Source organism: Zingiber officinale, chromosome 3B, assembly GCF_018446385.1.
Source record: "Zingiber officinale cultivar Zhangliang chromosome 3B, Zo_v1.1, whole genome shotgun sequence".
NCBI classification, from domain to species: domain Eukaryota; kingdom Viridiplantae; phylum Streptophyta; class Magnoliopsida; order Zingiberales; family Zingiberaceae; genus Zingiber; species Zingiber officinale.
This window is the reverse complement of record NC_055991.1, coordinates 111024352-111044895: the sequence shown is the minus strand read 5'-3', so window position 1 is coordinate 111044895 and position 20544 is coordinate 111024352. Positions and strand designations below refer to the sequence as shown.

Here is a 20544-nt window from a genome sequence, read left to right as displayed (position 1 = left end):
TTGCCCTAAAAGCTATAAACAAATAAATATATAATCTAACAGCAAGATTGATGCCCGAGGGGCTGTGAACATAATATCGGGTGATCCCACAGATGGGGACTCCACTCAAGCCCGAAAGACTCATGGTAGAAGGCTGGAGAGCTATGCCATTAGCACCAGTTGGGAAAGAGGACAAGGCCCCTCCTTAAATGTTAAACTCAAGGATTTGGTAGGAATTCAAGAGTATTTATTGATATTGACAGTTCCATCAACATTATTTTCAAAATAGCTTTCGATCAGATGCAGCTAAATGGAGAGAAACTTCATCTTATACATACCCCCCCTTATGGCTTCAAAGGGCATGAAATACAACATGTCGGCTAGATTAACCTCTCCCTTTCCTTAGGAGAGGAGTCACTAATGTGAACTCGACAAATGACCTTTATTATCATAAACACTATCTTTGCCTACAATGTCATACTAAGGAGGTTGGCATTGAGTACTTTCCAAGTGGTAGTCTCCACTTTTCACCATAAAATCAAATTCTCGATGGGGAGCTAGGTCAGTGAGGTAAAAGGTGACTAATTAGTGGTGAGGAAATGCTACATGGATATAATTCGGACTGACTCATGCAATGCCCGTCAAACTCAAGATACTAGTCCAAGCTGTCTAAGAGGCACCAATATCCCGACCAGAGGAGAATCATGAAAGTGTGCAAGTTCATCCTGACTTGTTAGAGTGTATACTAAAAGTCTAGCTTTTGTAAATATTTATTTTAAAATAAAGGATCACATTAGTCAAAAATATCTACATTTATATGCTAAGTGTAGTTGTTCAATTAATTTATATTGTAGATAACATGATGTGTGGTGTCACACACAGAAGATCATGTTATCAATTCCTTATAAATTATAAACAGTAGCTCACGACCAAGATAGAAAGGAACAAACCATCAGAACAGTTGTAGTGTAATTAGGTATTAGTTTATTTTGACTATATAATTATACTAGTACACTTAGAGTGTATTGAGTAGGATCATTGGGCAGTTTCTTTTTATACTGACTAAATAAAAGAACAAGACCTCGGTTATTATGAAAGTGTGTGTTCTTAATCCTGATATAATGACAAGCACATATATTTAATATTTATTTCTTTGACTTATCAAAGGGTGAGATTTAGTTCGATAAATCAAAAGGCCCGATAAGTTGGGAAATGCTATTACTTATAGTGTGTGTTGTTGATTATAGAAGGAAACTGTGTCCTAGTAATATATGTTGATAATGTCCCCAAGAGGAGTTCATAAGGACTGTCATGTTAAACCTTGCAGGTGGACTTAGTTCGACATGACGATAAGGTTGAGGGGTACTACTCTTGGACTAAGACATTAATTAAAATGAGTTGTCAGTAACTCAATTAATTAGTGGACATCCGATATCTTAAACGCAGAGAGATTAACACACTCATGATAAGAAGGAGTCCATAATGTAATTTGGGATTGGTGCGGTAGTGCAATAATAACTCTCTAGTGGAATGAGTTATTATTGATGAACTTGAGTTGTGTGTTCGAGGCGAACATGGGATACTCGAGCTCGTCGGGAGGCCAAAACCAATTTCTCCTCTAGGTCCCTGTCGTAGCCTCATTAATGTCTCATATCCACCCATGAAAAGCCCATTTTGATGTCCAAGAGAGGGGCCGGCCCAAGGCTTGGTGACTAAGCCAAGGGTCGACCACTATCTTCTCAAAAGGGGTCGGGCACAAGTAATTTGAAGGGGGTCAACCACATAATTCAAAGTATGAGGGGTGTTTTAAATTTTTTAAATCTTCTCTTTGTAGATATCTACAAGTTTTAAAAGAGAGATTTTAAAATTATAAAACTTTCCTTATTTGAATTAGGCAACATGGTTTAAAAGAAAGTTTTTACAAGTTTTAAAACTTTCCTTTTTTAACCATCCACATGGTTTTTAAAAAGAGAGTTTTAAATTTAAAACTTTCCTTTTTTTGTAACCATGTTAAAAAAGGAAATTTTAAATAAGAAGTTTTAAATCTTAAAACTTGTTTTAAAATTTTTCTTTTTTAAAACATCCACATTAGGAAATTAAAAGAGAGCTTGTAAAATTTTATAAGAGCTTTCCTTCTTTGCTTATAAAATTTTTACAAGATTATCATTTCTTCTTTTAAGGGCCGGCCACCCTTACTTGGTGCCCAAGCAAGGGGCCGGCCATTCAATCAATTAAGAGGAGAAACAGGAATTAAATAGGAGGAAAGGAAAACAAGAGGAAGATTTTAATTTTTTATAAAAATCTTTCTTTATTTGCCTTGGGCAAGTATTATAAAAGAAGGGGAGGAGAGGCCTCATGATGTATCAATTCTTATTCTCTTGTTTGTGCTCTCTCTTGTGGTCGGCCCTCTCCCCTTTCCTTTCCCCTTGCTCTCTTTTGTTCCTTGGTGGTGGTTGTGGCTGAAACTTAGAGAAGGAGGAGAAGCTTTTAGGTGGTGTTCATCTTGGAGGTTCATCACCCACACGATACGGCAGAAGATCAAGAGGTCATTGCATACAAAGAAAGGTATAACTAGTAATTATTTTCCGCATCATGCTAGTTTTTCTTTGTATCAATTCCAAACACAAGAGGCATATGATTCTAGAGTTTCGAATTTGTGATTCAAGTTTGTGTTTTTTTTGTTTTTCGAATTTGTGATTCGATTGTTCTTTTTGGTTAAACCAAGAGTTATATAAGGAATTAAATATTAGATTTTTCTGTTCGGTTTTAAAAATAGAGTAGAGTACGCAGTGAAAAATTAAAATGAAAACTACACCAGAAGACACGAGTGGTTTACTTGGTTTGGAGTCTTCGGTGACTCCTACTCCAAGACCCAGGTCCCGTGGACTTATCAATGAGTAATCCACTAAAAGCCTTTTCTGGTACCTTAGGAAGAGGAAATTGAATACAAAGAAAGTCAGAACAAGTGCAACACATTGCACTTGTCCTTTTGTAGTAATCAAATACACAAATGAAAAGTTACTGACGCTTTTAGAAATAGAAGTAGGGATACTCATGTGTCGATGTCGGACTGTCGATTGCGATTAGAAGTTCTCGAAATAGTTGTTAGGTGCAATAGCTTTACAGTAGAGTCGTAGCAGAAGCCTGTAACAGTCAGAAGTTCAATTGGATGTGCAATAGCTCGTATAGGTATTGTGTATTGAAGGCTTCTCGAGACTGCCTTATATAAGGCATGGAAGGCGCCTTCCATAGCCATGGAAGGGGCCTCTTATGAGGCAAGTTTGATTCCGAACTGTTCGGCACTTATCCACTACGAAGTCAAAAATTCATCCTGCGAAAGGCGCCTTCCATCTCCGTTGAAGGCGCCTTCGGATACTATTCATCCAATGATAATTTTATCCTTTTTGCTCTGCAAAACAATGTTAGTTCAAAATACTCCGCAAAACAATTATTAGGACAATAATAATGAATAAAATGTAGTAATTAGTTCTTGCCTCCCTAGGACCAGGAACTAGTCAAGGTTTCAGTTTAGGGATCCCAAATGGACCTAAACTGGACCAACACCTACTGTTCTTTCAATTGGAACACATCCTCACTTGGTCACTCTCCTCCAGTGACTTATCTTAACTTACCATCTTGCTAGACATCTGGTCAGCCCATCGACCTGTCTGCACTTCATGCCAGCTATCCAGTCACCCCGTTGACCTAGCTGGACTTCTTGTCAGATATCCGGTCAGCCTGTCGACCTATTTGGACTTCATAACAGCTATTCGGTCGACCCGTCAACCTAGATGGATTTCCTACACACTTAATCAAATGGTTAGATCACAACAAAATCTAACTTAACATATCATTCATCAAAACGCGAGTTAGACCGTTAGTGCAAACCGCACCAACAACCTCCCCCTTTGGCATTCATAAAAAAACATGAATAGATATTCAAGTAAAAATGTGTTAGGGAAAGTAAATAGATTTTTTTTTACAATAATTCCCCGGATTACTTGAGAGAGAAAATGTTATAACCATAAAAGATTTTCAGAATAAAAAAATATTTTACAACATATGTTAAAATATGTTCAAAGATAGTTTTGAAACCACTTAGCATTTCAAAATGATAAAGAAAACAACTTATTAAAAATATCAAAAAAAAATTAGTTTTGAAAAGAGTCTTTTCAAAAACTTTTTCAAAGTATTTTCATGACATCTTATAAAGCATATTTCAAAAAAAATTTAAAGGCATCTTTCAAAACAAATTTGAAAACACTGTATATTAACATTTTCACAAGGCTAACAAAGTTGAAAATACTTTAAAATCTACTAAGTTTAGAAACTTTAAAGTTTTTCAATTTTTTTTTGAAAAATACTAAGTTCTCTCCAAAGCAAAAGTTAAAATACTAAGTGCTACAACATTTAAAATTATTTTAAAGTAGTTTGGAATAATTGAAACAGTTTTTAAAATAAATTTTCAAAACATGTGATAATCTTTTTCAAAAATGGATTTAAAACAAAATAAAAAGAATGTTTTTAAAATTTATTGACTTGTTAATTCTCCCCCTGAACCAGAGATTATTTCAAAATAATTTAGTCAACTATAAATTATCCTTAACTGTATAACCGTTAGTTACTAACTAACTATCAGAAGACAACAATATTCACTTGGTTAGTTTGGTTAGGTCTTTGTATCCAGTTAGTGTTTGACTAATCTGGATTACTTAACCTGATTGTTATAGATTTGGTATTTAACGCCCAAACTTATGTTGATGTACTAATATAAGCATCTTAAATCCAGGCAATATGTCTATGCATCTCACCCCTTTCTAAGTTTGGCAATACACAAACATGGTAACCCTAATGTGTTGGTGAGATGCTCAAGTCCTATATCTATAGGAACATGCTTTCTATGGATTTGATCTAGACTAAGGCTAAAATTGATTTTGAAAATTTTAAAAATAAGGGAATTTTGAGAAAGATGTAAGTAAAGAATTTTACCCTAGAATTTATAAATTTTGAAAATAATTTTTAAAAATGATAGTCTTAGTTTATGAAACACATTCCTAGTTGTCAACTTAAATTACTAAATTCACTTTCAGGGAGAGGCTTGGTAAATATATCAGCTAAGTTTGACTTGGACTCAATGTTGTAGGATCGAAAACGCTAGAGGGGAGGGGGGGGGTTAATAGTGCTCGTGGCTTTCACTTTTCATTTCGTAAATACACAGCGGAAATAGAAGTGAACGAAAAACCAATCGCTAACACTTTTGATTACTTGGTTCGGAGCCTGTGCCGACTCTTACTCCAAGGCCTGCGCGTAAGAGTGCTTTCAATGGGAAATCACTAATCAATTGAAAGATTACAAATTGAGTATTACAAATAATTAGCAATTTAAAGAATACCGACAATAGCAAATCTTCGGTGGAACAGTCGTCGGAGCTTTCGAGCATCGTAGAAGCATTTTCTGAGTAGCTCGAAGAAGTGGAAGTCGTTCGTTGTGTTATTCTGAAGCTTCTGGTCGAGGCTCCTTATATAGGCTATTCTGGGGGCCTGGAACTCCTCCGGGCACTTGGAACACATGGCTCGACCACTCTACGCACGCTACATCAGCTTCCTAATAACTTTTGGGTTTTGGGCGCCTGGACAGACTCCGGGCGCTCGGACCGACTCCGAGCGCCCGAAACAGCTCGGGGCGCCCGGACCCCTTCCGGGCGCTTAAACCATCTTTCTCTAGCCATTGTTTTTTTGCAAAACAAAGTTAGTCTAGGCAAAAACAATATACATATAATGTGAAATTATGATAGCCTCTGACTGTCCGATTCTGACTTTGAGTTCATCGAAACTCTAGGTCTAACCAACGCCTACTATTCCCTCGCCGGGGAACATGTCCTCACCTACTCCTCTCAGGAGAGTTTACCTATTGTCAAATCGATCCTCTAGACTGACTGGACTTTCTGCCTAGGGTTACCACCCCCTAGGATTTTCCTCAGCCTAGGGTTACCGCCCCATAGGACCTAGGGTTACCACCCCCTAGGGTTTTCCTACACCTAGGGTTATCACCCCCTAGGATCTAAGGTTACCACCCCTTAGGATTTTCCACCACCTAGGGTTACCTCCCCCTAGGACCTAAGGTTACCACCCCTTAGGATTTTCTACCTGCCTAACCGCAGCTAGGACTTTTGCCTAAGTACCCTTAGGACTTTCCTGCAATCTCATTGTAATTTGTTAAACCACAAATAACCTTAACTTTGAACTCTTTGCCATTATCAAAACTTGGGTTCGATCGTCGGATGCATCCCGCACCAACAATCTCTCCCTTTTTAATTATGACAACCAAATTCAAAGTTAAGTAAACCATAATTAAAAAGAATGAATAAATGCAAATGTCAAAAATTCAAAAACATAATATGATTAAAAAACATAATTCAAGTGCAATCAGTATCTCCCCCTTAATCACTTATCCACTTTTTAATTACTTAACTTCATTTTTTCCCTCCCCCTTTGCCATATATCAAAAAAATAGAAAGATGGTTGTAAAGATAGGAAATTTTAGCTCCCCCTGAAAGGTAGCATTTTTAAAAAGATATTGGCAAGTTTGTAGTTTTGAAAGTAGATTTAATGAATAAGAAGGAAAAATTGTGTAAAGCTTTGAAAGTGATTTTTTAGGGGTTACCAAAAACTTAGCTAGATTTTGAGAATAGCTTTAGCTTTTCAAAATATCTAAAAAAACTTAAGTTTTGAAAAGCACTTAAATTTTTTTTGAAAATACTTAGCTTTTTGTTTTAAACTTAGCCAAATATTTAAACTTAAAAAATGACTTACCAAAAATTAGGTTAAAAATTAGTTAAGTATGTTGAAAAAACTTGATAAAAATACTGTAGCTTTAAAACTATTTTGATAAATGCTTGGCTTTAAAAACAAAGTAAAAAAAAAAACTTAGTTAAAAGTACTCAACTTAAAAAGAATTTGATAACACCTTTAGCTTTAAAAAGTTTGTTTAAATACTTAGCTTTAAAAATAATTTTGTTTAACCACCAAAAACTGAAGTTTTGAAAAATATTTTTAAAAAAACTTAAATTTGATTTCTTTCACTTCCTCTTGATTAATGCTAGCCTTCAAAGTCCTAGAGTCCAAGCATGAGTGTTAAAAAAAAATTCAACATAAACATCTTCCTTAACAAATGTCTAACCTTTAGCTACTAGCTATTTACCATGAGGTAGTAGCTTTCACTTGGTTAGTCAAATTAAGCAAGTGGTCCAGTTAGTTTGACTAAGCTTGGATAACTTAATTTGATTAATTTCAATTTGATATTTATTGTCCTGACTTATGTTGATGCACATACATAAGCATTCCAAAATCCAGGCAGTACCCTATGCATCTCACACCATTCTAAGTATTCTTCATACACAAGTAAGGTAATCCTAGTGTTCTTGTGAGATGCTCTGGCTGAAATCTAGGGGTACATGCTTTCTAGGGGATGGATGCCTAGGCTAAGTCCAAATTTTGAAATACTAAGAAAATTGGAATTTTCAAAAATATTTTTTCTAGAATTTTAAAACAAAGCAAAAGAAAATTTGAAATGGAAATAATAAAGAATTTTTTTTTGAAAGTAGAATCTATTCTACCAAGCATATTCCTATTTGTCTTCTAAGTGCATTGAACTCAAGTTCAGGTAAAGGTTTTGTGAAAATATCAGCTAGGTTTGACTTAGACTCAACATAGTTAAGTACAATGTCACACTTAGCTACATGATCCCTTACAAAGTGATGTTTCACTTCTATGTGTTTAGTCCTTAAGTGGTGAATAGGATTCTTGGTTAAGTTAATTGAACTTATATTATCAATTAAAATTTTTATATTTTTATATTCTAGTTGATAGTCTTTTAGGGTATGCATCATCCATAATAGTTGAGATACACATTCTCCTAAGGCTATGTATTCAGTTTCAGTAGTAACACAGTGTTGCTTTCTGCTTGACCAACTTACTAGGCACTGACCTAGAAATTGACAGCTACCACTTGTGCTTTTTCTATCTAGTTTGCACCAAAGTCCTAGGGTACCAAAGTCCTACATTTAGGGTTCCCTTAATATGCCTAAGTATCCTTTTAACATTTGTTAGGTGTGACTCTTTAGCACAAGATGTTGGTGCAATCGACCTCTAGGGTTTCGATGTTTGACAATATGACCAAGGGTTGACCCAAATAGGACTTGATGTTTGAGAGAGAGAAGTCTAGTCAGGACTAGATGACTAGCAAAGGTAAGTCCTAACCAAAGGTTAGGCAAAGTGGAAGTCCCGGTGAGTGAAGATGGGTCCTAGTTGTTGGTGCAGGAAGCATCCAACGATCGAATCAGAGTTTTGATAATGGCAAAGGGGTCAAAGTTAAGATTAATTGTTGTCTAACATACTTGAATAAGTGGTTTCAGGAAAGTCCTAACTGCGGTTAGGCAGGTGGAAAATCCTAAGGGGTGATAACCTTAGGTCCTAGGTGTTAGAGTATATACTAAAAGCCTAGCTTTTGTATAAACATTTATTTAGAAATAAGAATCACATTGGTCAAGTATCTACATTTATACTGAGTGTAGTCGTTCAATTAATTTATATTGTAGATAACACGGTGTGTGGTGTCACACACAGGAGATCGTGTTATCGGTTCTTTATAAATTATAAACAGTAGCTCACGACTGAGATGGAAAGGAACAAACCATTGGAATAGTCGTAGTGTAATTAGGTATTAGTTTATCTTGACTAATAAATTACACTAGTATACTCTAAGTGTATTGAGCAGGACCATTTAAGGAAAGTTCTTTTTATACTGACTTAATAAAAGAACAAGTCCTTAGTTATTATGGAAGTGTGTGCTCTTAATCCTAATATAATAACAAGCACATATATTTAATATTTATTTCTTTGACTTATCAAAGGGTGAGATTTAGCTTGATAAATCAAAATGCCCGGTAAGTTGGGAAATGATGTTACTTATAGTGTGTCTTGTTGATTATAGAAGGAATTGTGTCCTAGTAATCTAGGTTGATAATGTCCCCAAGAGGAGCTCATAAAGATTGTCATGTTAAACCCTGTAGGTGGACTTAGTCTAATATGACGATAAGGTTGAGTGGTACTACTCTTGGACTGAGATATTAATTAAAATGAGTGGTTAGTAACTCAATTAATTAGTGGGCATCCGACATCTTAAACACAGGGAGACTAACACACTCATAATAAGAAGGAGCCCAAAATATAATTGGGATTGGTGCGGTAGTTCAATAATAATTCTTTAGTGGTATGAATTATTATTGATGAAGTTAAGTTGTGTGTTCGGGGCGAACATGGGAAGATTAATTTCATCGAGAGATCAAAACCAATTCCTCCTCTCGGTCCCTATCGTAGCCTCTTGTTTAAGAAAAGAAAATTGATTTTTAAATTAATTAATTTTTATTTTCATGGCAAAAGAATTAAGGAAGTTTTTATTTAAATTTCCTTATTTGCCAAGGCCAATGATTATAAAAGAGGGGGTAGAGGTACCTTCAAAAAGGTGAACTCTATTCTATTTTTCTCTCCCTCTTTTCCTTGGTGTGGCCGACCCTTCAAGTTCTTCCCTCTCCTTTTGCTTTCTTCTCCTTGGTGGTCGAATCTCTTCAACCTTTGAAGCTTGGAAGGTGGCCGGATCTTGCTTGGAGAAGAAGGAGGAAAAGGAGACTTTGTTTCTAGCATCCCTTGGAGCTTGGTGGTGGTGGTCAGAACTCTACTTCTCTTAGAGAATTGATGGTGGCCGAATCTAGCTTGGAGAAGAAGGAGCTTGGTGGTTCTCGTCTCGGAAGATCGTTGCCCACACAACGTCCGAGATTAGAAGAGGAATACGGTAGAAGATCAAGAGGTTATTTGCTTACAAAGAAAGGTATAACTAGTAATTATTTTTCGCATCATACTAGTTTTCTTTGTATAGTTATATTTGGAAATACCAAACACAAGAGGCATATGATTCTAGAGTTTTCGGATTTGTTTCAAATTTGTGTTTCTTTTGTTTTATTTTTTGAATTTGTGATTCAATTGTTCCTTTTGGTTAAACCTAGAGTTATATAAGGAAATTAAATATTAGCTTTTCTTAAAAGGCTTTGTCTAGGCAGTGGTGGATGCTCCCATATCCAAGAAGGTCATGTGCCTCGCCATGCAGTCCTGGAAGCCAATTTTGAAAATTAATATTTAATTGAATTTATAACATAGGTTGATTTGGATCAATAGTGTTAAGTTCCGTTTGCGATCCAAGTCTAAACCATTAAGAATAGATAAGTTAAATTTGGAATCAATAATGTTAAGTTTCGTTTGCGATTCCTAATTTAACTTCTAAAGAACACAATAGGTTGTTTAGGAAAAGGTTCGACACTTGTACAAAATTTTTATACAGTGGAACCGGTACGATCCTCCTAGGACCAACCAATACTAGGGGGTGGTAACCCTAGGTCCTAAGGGGTGGTAACCCTAGGTGGAGGAAAATCCTAAGGGGGGGGGGGGGGGGGGGAACCTTAGGTCCTAGGAGGTGGTAACCTTAAGTGGAGAAAAACCCTAAGGGGTGGTAACCCTAGGTCCTAGGGGTGGTAACCCTAGGCAGAAAGTCCAGTCGATCTGGAGGACCTGACTGGCACCAGGTAATCTCTCCTGAGGGGAGTAGGTGAGGACGCGTTCCCCGCAGAGGGAACATTAGGCGTCGGGTCGACCTAGGGTTTTCGGTCAGAGATCCGAAGTCAGACCCGGACAGCCCGATGACTGTCACACTCTATATTCATACTGTTATCTATGTGCTAACATTGTCTTGCAAGACTTAGTTTTTGCATGCCCGTGACACTCTGGAAGCTCTAGACTTCATTTAAGCTCCATTTTTTCTCCAAATCATGTCCTATCAATCAAAACAAGCAAAGAGCATATCTCCGAACAGAATATAATGGAAGTATGATATTACAATGAAATAGGGTACAATAAACATAGATTATGCTAATGAAATACAAGCATATGTACGTCAAGACATGCATAAAAGTGTATATAATCTACGCACATCACACCCCCAGACTTAAACCTTTGCTTGTCCTCAAGCAAAACCAACAATCTAGATTTATGTGGTTAAATAGTGCATCATAATATCTAGCAAATTAATCTAATCCTATCAGATGATTTCATTGGTGAGCAAGATACAAAAGTAGTTTGAGTATGACTTAAGTAGTAGTCCTCCGTGCTCAGTGCAATAGTGGCCTAAATTTTTCAAGTTTTAATCCCTAAGTCTAGTCAAGTCGTCATAAAATTGTGTTCCTTATGCTTCCGACGATAGGCACTTACCTGCCACACGCAAGGTTCATTCCCCACAAAAATACTATGCATCGTCTACACAAGTTCTCAAAGGAATACTCAGTATCAAGAGAAACATAGCATTCATTTCCCCAGTAGCCTAACTCGGTCTCAAAGGGGTGAATTACTAGTTTCCACTCACGATAACTATTTTTTATCCCTTATTTTTTTCTTTGAATGTTTTCAAAGTATTAAACTTGAACAAACTTTCATTTTTTTTTTTGTTGATTTTTCCAAATGAGCTTACATGATCTGAGTTTATCCAGTAACCAAAATGTAGTTGAGAGGTCACCATAGAAGCACAAGTACTAGTCCAATTCTATGAATCATGACTATTTTAGAGTTATCAACCATCAAAAATAGACATAGTGTATAGAGATCCTAAAATAAGGCCAATACTTAAACTCTTATAGTAAAAACATTGCTCACTTCATGCTATCATAGATAGAAAAAGATAGATCATTAAACATAATAGCACCATAAGTAACCAATAAACCACATGGAATCTAAAATAAACGTGCTAGTGTTTTGCAATAAGGACTAACAAACATGATGTGATGGATGATGCAACTAGCAAATTTTATTAGGTAAAAAGAAATGAGCAAACTAAACCAAATGCATCTAATGCATCCCCCCAGACATAAACTTTTCATTGTCCCAATGAAAACTAAAAATAATGTGGAGGAGATTAAAAGGAAAAGAAGTTACCAAATGATGCACGTCAAATATCCATGTCATGAACTTCTCCATCATATAGTTGCACTCCTAATCTTTGAGTCCCATAAAAGAAAATAAACAACAAAAATTAAGTAGAGAATACAAATTTATTATAAAGAAAGAAATGAAACTAGAAAGAAACTAAAATATGAATGAAAATAAGTTTGAAGAACTTGGGTTGCCTCCCAAAAAGCACTTGTTTAAGGTCATTAGCTCGACCACCTCATAAGATTCATCTAAATCTTGCTCTTGGAGGGGTAAGATATTTCAACACCCTCCTACCGAGGGCTCTTATTATGGAGGGAGCCTCCAATATAGGAATTACAAAATGAAGTATTGCTCTCTCCATCTTTGTCTTCTTTGAAGTTCTCTCAGGTGGTCGAAGATTGTTCAGTGTGAACTTCCAATTATTAGCCCAAGTGAAATTTGCACATGCAAAGAAAATACAAATCTCCCACAAACATATTAGATAAGATAGAGCCATAATCATACTAAGATAAGCAGAATAAGAAATAAAAATTGAATCATATCTAACAAAGTCAATGATAGGTACCTCTATAAAATTTTCCAAAAGATCACAAGAAATACTAATCTTATTTTGCTGAGAGATACCTGAAATTTCTAAACATGTAGATGTGACTTCCTCTGAATCAAATTATGGTTCTAACTCTGGCTCAGGTGTTGATGATATCAATGATGGTGATTCTTGAGATTCTGCTAGCTCTGCAAAAGTCCCTACACATTGTTCCACAACATGATCAATTCTTACAATTTCTAAGGGTTTTGTGGACAAAGGTGGTGATCCTTGAGATGCTACTTCCACAACACAGCTCCCTACATATTCTTCCATATCATCATCATCAACACATACATCAAAAAATAAACCAACATCTATATCCTCAATAGGAGAATCAATAACAAGAGGATCAATAACTTCACTTGTAGTTTTAAATTGATCTACCACATCACATTCATCGTCTGAAAAATTAATGTCACTATAACACCCTATAAAATTTAAAGGTAGATCTGAAAACTTATTTACCACTGCATTATCAATAAAATCCTCATCTGAAGAGTCCTCATCTTCATATACATTCAAAAACCTGCACTCAACCATATTAGTGTCACAAGATTTGCCGAAGTCTATATTTTCACTGACCCCCACTAACCTTTGTGGAAAAGGAACCCTTAGTGAAGGTCCTGAGAAAGATTGAACTTCCTTTTTCCCAAATTCCCTTTGAGCTTTTGGAGGAGGTCCAACTTGCTTATCTAGTGTTAGTGTGATCAATAACCCAACATCATCACACTTTTCACCAGATCTTGTCAGCGAAGGAGGGGGATCTCCTTTAAACCATTTTGAAACAATACTTTCAATCTTTGCCCCCAAATATTTGAACTCCCCATTCTGTGACTTGTGATTTTCAAGACTTATAGATGGTTGAGTTACAATTTGTTTGGCAGGCTCTATAGCATTTATGGCTTGCACTTCATGAATGTTTGAGGGAAATTTATCTAACTTATGTTCGACCATTCATGGAGGTTCAATGTCACTTAATCAATTAACATATATGCTTCATCTACACTTTTGTCCATAAAAGATCCTCTAGCTGATGAATCTGATAAACTCTTGTCTGAGAAAGAAATTTCCCCATAGAATATGTGCAGAATCAACCATTTTTCAAAACCATGATGAGGGCACTATCTTTGAAGACTCTTGAATCTATCCCAAGATTCAAATAATGATTCTCCATATGCCTGAGCAAAATTTGTTATGCAATTCCTCATATACACTGTTCTGCTTGGAGGGAAAAAATGATTCAGAAATTGCTTCTCCAATTACTCCCAACTTGTGATACTTTGAGGATGGAGAGAATATAACCAAGTCCTTGCTTTATCCTTGATACTGAAAGGAAATGTTATCAATCGAACTGCATCTACTGACACTCCTTCACATTTCACCATATCACAAATCTCTAAGAATGTTTCAAGATGCAGATAAGGACTTTCTGATACTTCTCCTCCAAATTTGTGACCTTGTATCATGGAAATTAACTCCGGGTCTAGTTAGAAATTTTCTGCTTCAATTTGAGGTTGCACAATGGGAGATAAAAATCTTGCAGAAAAGAGTGTAGAAAAATTTCTCATGGACCTGTTTGACATGTTAGTGCTCATGGATATTCAAGAAAAAAATATTAGAAGAAAAGATTGAAGAATCAAAGACAAGAAATAAAATGTAATATGAAAAGCAAGAAAGAAAATGCAAAATTTAAATTGCAAGAAAGAAAGTGCATAATGAAAATAGGAAAGAAAAGATAAAAGGAAAAAGAAAAATGTCTAAAATAATTTATATGTTAATCAACTAATGTGGTTATAAGTTCTTGTTATTCTTCATGCCTTTATGAAGTTTGATCTTCTCATACACAAGAACAATATTGCAAGATATGTTTACAAAAGAAAAGTAAAGAAAGAAAATTTTAAATAAAAAGAAAAACAGAGAAAAGCTAAACTAGAATGCTAGAAATCAAGAATGCAAAATTAGAATTAGAATTAGAATTAGAATTGCAACAAAATAGATTGTCAAGAAGTAGAAAGATATGCGAGAAAAAAAATTCTAAAGATTAGTGTTACGCTCCGCAAGTGTACGGAAATGTCGCAAGTAATATAAAAGATTATCGTATCCACAGGGACTAGAATAAGCACTAGAAATGCCTCAATGAGAATTAGCTAAACAACTATCCAATTGTTTCAAATGCAAAGTGAAGGTAAACAAATCTAATATTAAAGATCAACAAACAAGAGTTTAGTGTTTTGGGTTATGATAAGGGGAGATTCTAGGAGTTTCGGTTTCTTTGTAAGATTTCTTGAATGTAAATGGTTCACCAATTCTTATCCCTCAATTGCCAAACACTTGTAGAAAGTTGTCGGTTCTCTCTTGCAATAGATAACCGGCTAAGGACTGAGAAATGTATCTAAATATGATCAATTAGACGTGAACCTACGTTGTCCTTACACAGAAGTGCACCTATTACTATGCCTTCCTCGGATATCAACATAGAAGCCCACAACTTATTAATCTATCAAGATACAAGAAACTAATCACAAGATCCATCCTACTCTCTTGAATATTCCTATTTCCTCTTCAAGATTATCTCTCAAACGTCCTTACACGGGCTTGCACCTGTCACGTGGATCCCTCGGATGATCGAGTGAGAGTTTATCTTTACTAAGTCCACAAGAAATCCAAACAATCAATCAAGAATGAGAATTAAGCACAAATCACCATTAATCATTCAAGATCTAATTGATACAAGCAAGACAATGTCATTGAAACAAGAAATTGGCAAATCCATAAGAGATTACATCAATCCATCATACAAATACTCCCTTAATCCTAGAATACAAGATCTACTCCATGAATCGAGGAAGAATACCCGAAGAAATAAAGATTACAAGCATTTCTTAAATCCCCAATCCAAGAAACCAAGAAAAGGGGGAAAGAGAAAACTTATCTACGAAGAAGCCTCGTCTTTGGATCCAATCCTCGCTCCGGAGTCGAAATCGTCAAGAACTCCCCTTGAATCGCCCAGAAATCCTCCCAAGAATGGGAGGATACCACCAAATCTTGCCTTCTCCCAAAGGGGAAGAGATCCCCTTTCAATTCATGAAGGAGGGTTTAAATAGAGGAGGAAATCAGGCGCCACACGGCCCCATGACACGGCCGTGTGAGATTCACACGGTCATGTCCAGTTCCTTCTCTACCAAAGCTGCACGGCCATGTGACTCACACGGCCAGGACCCTTCTGTTCTCTGGAAATGCTACACGGCCGTGTGGTGCACACGACCACCACCTACTTGGCCTCTGGAAACCTCACACGGCCATGTAGATCTACACGACCATGTAAGGCATCTGCTCTAATTTCTTCAAATCAAGACATGGCCGTGTGAGATTCACACGGCCATGTCCTCTTCCCTTCCTGTTAAAACTACACGGCCGTGTGTGGTACACGGCCTGATGCTCTCTCCCTTCAATTCCTTCCAAGCTTGTCCGAGGACGCATAATCTTCACCAATTTCGACTCCTGTGTACAGAAAATGCACAAAAACAGATCTCCGAACCAAAAGAGTAAATATGCTAAAAGGAAAGCTGGAAGTATAAAATTGCATAGATCAAGCATGCTCAAAGTATGTAAATGTGCGTAAAAACATGCATAAAAGAGTATATAATCTACGCACATCACACCCCCAGACTTAAACCTTTGCTTGTCCTCAAGCAAAATCTGCGATCTAAATTCATATGTTCTATAACACATTCATAAAACCTAGTGCACTTTCCTAACTCTATCAAAAAGTTTCATTAACAAGCGTGATCATGGAAACAAGTAAAGTATGGTTCAAGCATAAGAATCTTGTGCACAGTGTAAAAGTAACTCAACACCCTTCAAGTCTCAATCCATGTTCTAATCAAGTCGTCATCAAATTTGAATTCCTAATGTTTCCAGTGAAAGACAAGTAACCAGTGATAGGCACTTACTCACCATTCACTTGGTTCATATTTCTCAACTAACCCAAGGTCTCAAAGGTGTGCTCAATCTCAAGGGAAGCTAGGCAGTCATTTCCCCAGTAACCTAACTCGGTCTCAAAGGGGTGACTTGCTAGATTCCACTCATGACAACTATTTTTTATATCCCTTATTTTTATTTTTTTTTTAAGTGTTTGCATTGTGCAAAACTTATTCACAAATGTACTTTTAGCACACATGTTGGGATATTTTGATTTTTCCAAATGAGCTTTAATGATTTGAGCCTCATCCAGTAACCAAAATGAAAGTTGAGAAATCACCATGGAAACCAAGTACTAAGCAAACAAGATGAATCATGACTATTTCAATGACATCAACTATTCAAGCATCAAGCACAAGTGTAGTGAAGATAAAATCTTTAAGGTTGAACCAAAACTAAAACTCATCACCATAAGATTCTTAGCTTATTAATGCTTCCCAAGATAGAAAAAAGAACTACACAAAGTTTACTACTAGCATCATTAGAACATCATGAATCAAGACAATAATCGTGCTAACATTTCACTTGAATCCAAGAAAGCATATAAGTGAAGATTTGATGTTCTCAAATTTTTTTTTTTTTTTTTTGCCATGATTATTTCAAAAACAAGCAAAATAAAGCAACAAGCAATGAAAATATGAACCAACATGAAAAACTAACAAAAACTAAAAACTGAAAACCAAACTAAACAGTACATGACACCCCCCCAGACTTAAACTTTTCATCGTCCCGATGAAATCAATATGGTGGAGGAGGTGGACGAGGGAAAGGAGGTCTACGACGTGGTTGGCCAATAGGAAAACTAGGAAAACCTGGAATCTCACCCAAGGATCTATGATACTCATATAAAGCATCTACTTGTTGGCTAGTAAGCATCATGCTCTGCATAAAATCTCTCATCCTAGCCTGATCAGTATCATAATCCTGCACAAACTCAGCCACTTGACCTTGAAAATTCCTCATAAACCGAAAATGATTTTGTACCTCCCTAAACTGATCATCAGATAAAGAGAAGCGTCCCTCCAACATTTTTCGTTGGGCATCTTGCTTCTCATGAAGTGATTCTAGAGACGTACGAAAATATGAAAAATCAATCCTAGAAGATCCCGTGCCATATGCAAAAGAATGCCTAGCAGGCTCCATAAAACTAGAAGGTTGCGGGTGTCCAGATGACGAGGGCTCATGATGTGGCTCAGTGTCTCCAGGTATAGAAGGGTTATCCTCAAAATCTAACTCAGAAATTACCCAATTAGTCGGGTTACGAATAGTAGTTCGTTCAGGAAAAGGAAGGGGTAAAGGAGAACCACTTCTCCTAGGAAACGCGAAACCATTCTCATCCCGAACGATCATTTCCATAGCAAGACATGCATCAATGTCAATTATGTCATTACCATGAATTATTTCCAACCCATCAACATCAAGATTTAAATTATAAGCTATTCGGGTAATCAAACCACCAAAAACAATTGATCCCGATGATGCCCTAGCAGATCTTAATAAGGTTTGAACAAAATGAAAACCAGAATCAAATTCAACCTTATAAAGCATAGCCCATAAAGCATAAAGCTCTATCTTTTAACCACCCCATCACTCTCTCCCTACCAAAAATAGTTTTACTCATGACTCTATGTAGATACTTAAAGATGGGGTTTTGCATATGGGAGGCCTTAGCTCTTGAAGGCTCATAAGGTTGATCTAACCCAGTTATTGCATTCCAAAAATGATTCCAATTAAACCTTGGATCAAACCTACGAGGGCTACCGGTGGTTAATCCAAAACAAGAATTAAAGTCACTAAATGCCCATAGAAATTCTTGATTCATTAGTCTAAATGAGATTTTTCCAAAATAATCATCTTCATTAGTAAAATGGACATCCAATGAACTTAAAAATTCCAAAACAAGACGAGGATATGTAGGCAAATGTGTGTACATAATATCACTTCAATCCAAAAACCCAATCATCAAATCTACATCTTCCCTAATTCCAAGCATATCAAGAACAGTTGGGTCCATATATCTAGTACACACTATCTTTCTATTGACAAGAATTACAAATCTAGTTACTTGATCATCATTTCTAAACACAATATTGAATTTATTGTCATTACCTTCATTGCGTGAAGTCCTTTTGCCTTTGCCTTTCATTGGTTGTTTTCCTTTGTCCCTTGATGGCTCCTTCTCTTTGTCTCCACTGGATCCACCACCTCCTTTGCGAAGTTTCTTCAAAATGTTGGACATCTCGATGAGTTTAGATAGGGGAAGAATTATCTAGGGTTGGAAAAATGGAACTCAAAGAACAAAACTTCAAAGAGCAAAGATCTTAGGTTAGGAGAATAAAAAGTCCAAGTCTTAGAGAGGAGGAGAATCCGGATCTAAGAGATCTTGAGAGATTAGAGAGGAGTTTTTAAGAGATTGGGAGAGAAAGAGATGTTTTGGAGAGTTGGGGGTGTGCGGAACACGGCCAAGATCTGGCCGTGTAAGGTAGAAAGAAGACTTAAATAACTCTCCTACACGGGCCGAGCAGATCCACACGGCCTCCCCCTCTTCCTTCTCTGGATTCTTCGCACGGCCGTGTCTGGGACACAGCCTCTCCATCTTTCTTCTCGGAATTCTTTGCACGACCGTGTTTGGGACACAGCCTCTCCATCTTTCTTCTCGGAATTCTTTGCACGACCGTGTTTGGGACACGACCTAGTCCTTTTTCTCCTCGGGAGATCCTACACGGCTGTGTCTGGATGACACGGCCCAAGCACTTCCCTTCTCTGCAACCTTTGCCTGGCCGTGTATAGCACACGGCCGGGCTCTGTTTTGCACCTAACCTGAAAACAAAATCAAAAGAATGCATCAAACGAAAAGAAATTAAAATACAAATCAAAACTAACTAAAAGAACCCTTGGGTTGCCTCCCAAGAAGCGCTTGTTTAAGGTCTTTAGCTCGACCAAACTTGATCATTCACTTCTTTTCCTCGCCCTTGGAGGACAGATATACTTTTCATTTTTGTTGGGAGATCTTCTCCCAACATCTTCCACCACATTGTCTCCTTTGTTTGGTGGCCTTCCATGAGGATGGAAATTCCATTCCTCAAGTTTATAAATGCTTGTCCTGCTACAAGCATTTAAAAGAGACGAGACATGGTTAGAGATATTAGATAAATCATATTCCAACCTTTCCTTACCAATTACCAAAGAAAGCTTATGATTTTTGACATCAATTATAGCTCCAGCTGTAGCAAGGAAAGGTCTTCCTAATATGATAGGAATCCTGGGGTCCTCTTCCATGTCCAACACGACAAAATCTGTGGGAATAACATTCTCATCCACCTCTATTGGCACATCTTCTATATTACCCAAAGGGTACCTGCAGGAATGATCAGCAAGTTGAAGTGTCATAGTAGTAAGTTTAATGTTTTTTAGACCTAATTTATTACAAATTGAATAGGGAATGAGGCTAACACTTGCCCCCAAATCACAAAAAGATTTTTCAAAAAAATCTTTTCCTATGTTGCAAGGAATATAAAAGCTCCCTGGGTCCTTTAGTTTTGGGGAAGTGTTCTTCTCCAAAATAGCACTACATTCCTCACTAAGCGCAATTATCTCAACCTCTCCTCTTCTTCTCTTGTTTGACATGAGATCCTTCAGGAATTTGGCAAATCTAGGCATTTGAAGAATAACATCAATAAGAGGTACCTCTACACAAATTTCCTTAACTTTTTCTAAAAACTTGCCAAATTCTTCATCTTTCTTGAGCATTGTAAGTCTCTGAGGAAAAGGGACAGCTTTGCTCTGATGGTTCAGTGGAAGAGTCTCTTCAACCTCAATGGTACTCTCCTCATTAGCTTGAATTCGATTTGGTATAAGAGGAGAGAGCTCTTCTTCTTTTTGTATCCCTTTTGGAGCAGTCACTTGGGAGTCTCCCAAGGTCCGTCCGCTCCTAAGCTCAATTCTATTGCAATGCTCCATAGGATT

At 36.7% G+C, this 20544-nt stretch overlaps 1 non-coding gene across 1 annotated transcript; it reads left to right on the top strand.

Moving 5' to 3' along the window:
- Positions 1 to 13701: 13701 nt before the first annotated feature.
- On the top strand, positions 13702 to 13807 carry LOC121968816. The gene has a single exon (XR_006108351.1). It is a non-coding gene; the product is annotated as a small nucleolar RNA R71 (small nucleolar RNA).
- Positions 13808 to 20544: the final 6737 nt, after the last annotated feature.